This window comes from Choloepus didactylus, chromosome 6 (assembly GCF_015220235.1).
Source record: "Choloepus didactylus isolate mChoDid1 chromosome 6, mChoDid1.pri, whole genome shotgun sequence".
In the NCBI taxonomy this organism is placed as follows: Eukaryota; Metazoa; Chordata; class Mammalia; order Pilosa; family Megalonychidae; genus Choloepus; species Choloepus didactylus.
Window position 1 is genome coordinate 80,624,022 of NC_051312.1, and position 4,155 is coordinate 80,628,176.

Sequence of the window (4,155 nt, forward strand, 5' to 3'; positions counted from 1 at the left end):
CATGTAACCAAGGAAAGAGAGGAGAAGCCAAGGAGCCTTAAATTTTTGAGAGAAATTCAAAAGAGTCAAGCTTTAGGTTCCTTTTAAGAAGTACACAACTCTTCTCCCACTTGTGACACTGGAAACCTATATTTGCTGATGCCCTCCCAGAGCAGATGGGTGTCACAAGATTTGGCCTCTGAAATGTAAAGGACAGCTGGATATTTAGCTGCAAATATGTGTTAACTTGGGTGTCTAAGAGTGCTTGCCAGAGAAAATAGGTTCACAAATTATAGAAAATAGGGGTGCTTCTCCCTGAAGTCTATATACCAAAAACCAGTGCTTCTTACATTGGAGGAATTCAGCCATCTTCTTCTTTTTCAGGAATAAAAATTTAATCCTCTAGGGGTGAAGACAGCATGAGAGGTACCTAGAAGGAGATCTAAATAGACAGTTCCAGAATTCCTATCTGTGTTTTGGCCATTTCCTTGCCTTTATTTTTTTTCTCCTCTCAACCAGTTAACTATCTTCAGGACTCTAGAAAATATAAGTAAGTTAACCAAATTATGCTCAGTGAAGACAAGTAGACACAGACATCAGAAAAAGAAAAGTCTAGAAACTAAAGAAGCTGCTTCTTCTTCAAGGAACTTACTCATCTTGCATTTTCCTCAGTCCTGACCCAGAGGATAGTGGTCTGCAATTGTAGCAATCTGTTGGTACTCTTTTATTAAACAGGTCATCTGCAAACAGCACAAATATTTTTTCTCTAGAATATGCTTAGACAAAGGCTAGTTTTCTTTGATATTCAGATGAAAACTGTGGATAAATGCAATGAACTTTGTTTTTAAATATACATCCTAGTAGTTACAAAGAAGGCTCAGTGGTTAAACAAGATTTGCTAGTTCAAAATAATGTTTTTATATATAAATTACCCTATAATTTGCTAAGTGTTCATTATATATCAGGTGCTGGGCTAGGTATGGAATAAGAAGTCATCTATTCTTGGGATAGAAATATATGTAGCAGCCATACTGAAATATTACCTTTAAAATTGAAACATTTTTAATTAATGCTAATTTTTAGGTATTTTGCAAGTGAGGAAACTAAAGCTCAAAATAAGTAATTTTTCAAGGGTCATGCATTAAGAAAATGAATTAGCTAGTATTTAAATCCAATTGTATGTGGCTCCCTTCCATCTCCATTTCTGTGTTCCTTTCCATGACTTAGACTCCTCTCTCCCCCTCCCCAATGCTCTCATGTAGCCCTACTAAGTAGAATCCCCCGTACCCACACTACAATCACACATATCTCTGTAATAGATCTGATTCAGATATGCTCCAAAATTAAATGTCTCTCTCCCTCTTTGCAACATATTAAATCACATTTTAAAAATTCAAACAATTAATTTCAGTGAGATGTTAAATGATTAAACAATCAGATTATATAGTTAAAGTTGTTCACAAACTTAAGCATCTCAAAATTTTATTATGACAATTTTAAAGAACCAAATACCAATTTAAGGGACATTCTAAATTGGCTGATCATATGGGTATTATATATTCTAAACTGTTACTCAAAAAATGGGTCAAAATTTTTCAGTCATATAAAATGAGGGATCAGGATATTGAGCACAATAAAAACAAATGTGAAGATGACAAAACTATACTGTGATGATCAGTATACTGAACTGAAACTGAAGTTAGCCAGTTTTCGTTTGAGAATGGGGTTTGGGGTAGGATAGGAACCACTGATCATTCATATATTTTTGTATCTATGCCTATACCTATGCTTATATTTAGAAGTTTATAAGTGCACATCTAGATATATTACCTAGCATAGTGTTGTATCTCTTATTCTGTGTTTTATCCCAACATTGTCCTCATTCCTACCCAGACTCCTCTAGAATCATAGAAAAAGTTGGTAGATAGTCTCCCATACTTTTATTGAAGGACTATGAAATCCTGCTTTACAATGTGAAGACATTAAGTTATTTGCTGCTGAGTTTATACACAGAAATACAAAACATATTGTCTAATTTTCAATTAGTGACCAAAGTAGCACAATATAGAATATTTTTCCTTGACTACATGCTGGACAAGTATATTTAAAGACCTAGCTCTGCTTGACAATGCAAACAGTTTAAGTTTTTGATATCTTATCCTGCAATTTTGAGGAGTGGATTGACTAGGAGAGAGGGATAACTTTCATTTACCAGTATGCCTTCGCTGCCCTGCATAGGGCTTAGCATCAAGTCAGTGGTAAACCAATGTTGAAGTGGACATGCATGACATTATTTGATATTTATCTTAACAAAACCTATATCTCCTGCCTCTTCTTTAAGCAGTATAATTCAATTTCATGTCTATCTATTTTCCTCAGGGATATTGTGAGTAAAAATGTGCTGCCATGTTTTTATAGTTAGCTTAATTTTATAGAACTTTCAGGTTCATTCTATCTGATTTTTTTAGTCCACTGGGACCTTGGGTAAGAGTCTGAAAGTCTTTCTGTCTTAGTTTCTTCATCTGTGAAAATTATAATAGCACCCATGCCTTGGATACTTTTTAACAGGATTTTGTGAAGATTAAATGTGTTAACGTATTCAAAATGTGATGCCACGTAGTAACTATTTTTTTTCAAGGTACAAAAATTAATCATTCCATGTAAGGAGTAATGGTGTAATTTAAATTAGTTAATCTATCTTACTGTCTTTTCATAGAGAAGAACATACTGAAAAAAATTTTACCAAACATCATCCAGCCTATGTTAGTGTCCCGAATTCTTAGCCCTCATCTTTCATTAAAGCTACTAGGTCTGGAATAGACATCCACAGATGGCTTCTACTTTTAAACAATCAGAGTGATTCCCAAGATGTTTGGAATGGAAGGCTCACACACCTGGATCTCTATCCCTATCTGTTCTTCTTACATTGTGCCTGTTGTAGACAATATATTCTTGGTCTTTCAGATTGTTGCCGGAAAAGGTCTCCATGAGCCCATGTATCTCTTATTCTCATATTGGCCTTAGCAGATGTCCTGCTCTCCACAGCAGCAACCCCCTAGATGTTGACCATCTTGTGGTTCCATTCCATAGATATATCCCTTGGTAGCTGTGTATCCCAGATGTTCTTCATACGTTTTGTTTCTGTGGCAGAATCTGCCATTCTCCTGGCCATGGCATTCAACCACTCTGTGGTCATCTGTTACCCACTGAGATATACCACAAGCTTAACATCTTCAGTCAATGAGAAGATTGACATAGTCACCGTGTTCACAAATTTTTTATTTGTTTTCCATTCATCTTCCTGGTATATCAATTCATATATTGTAGGAGAAACATCATTCCTCATTCCTATTGTGAGCACATGGGCGAATGTGATAGTATCAGTGTCAACATCATTATGATCTGGCTGTGCCCCTACTCTCTACTGGTCTGGACATAGTGTTCATCATTATGTCTTCCACAATGACCCTCTGTGCCGTTTCACCTACCTTCCTGAGCTGCCAGATTCAAGGCACTCAACATGTGTGGTTCCTACATTTTTTTCCTACTCATATTCTATACTCCAGACTTTTCATTTATTGCTCATCACTTTGGAGGCAAGGCTATTCCTCTCCACATCCACATTGTAGTGGCCAATCTCTCTGTGGTGGTGTCTCCTATACTCAACCCCATCATTTATGGGGTGAAAATCAAACAGATTAAAGGGTGGGTGATTTTGCTGTTCTCCCACATTCACACATGTTGCTAAAATGAAGAATAATGCTAAATACCAGATATTTCCAAATAAAACACACACATACACTTTATAATTCTCCTTCAATGAGGATAGGAACAGATGAAATCCATTTAAAAACCCTCAACACACTTAAAAGGATGGCATCTACCAATATTTCCAGCACATTTTCCTAAAACACTTAAAGATTTTGAAAATATATTTAAAGCAATGATATCATCAATTCTTTTAGACACCCTATTATTGGATATTTAATTTATTCTTAAATATATGTAAAGATAACTCTTGGAAAAAAGAAATATATTTTAGTGCTTTACCCACATTGATTTTTCCTATGCAAAGCTGAGAGGTGAGAGTGGTTATTCACTGAGTTTTTTATAGATAAGCGGAAACTCTGCTGAAATATAAAAGTCCTGCTGCAATCTGCAAATAGTGGACCAACA

General features: G+C 35.5%; 1 pseudogene; it reads left to right on the top strand.

Moving 5' to 3' along the window:
• The first annotated feature begins 2,847 nt into the window (after window positions 1-2,847).
• LOC119537076 lies at window positions 2,848-3,727 on the top strand (annotated as a pseudogene).
• Window positions 3,728-4,155: the final 428 nt, after the last annotated feature.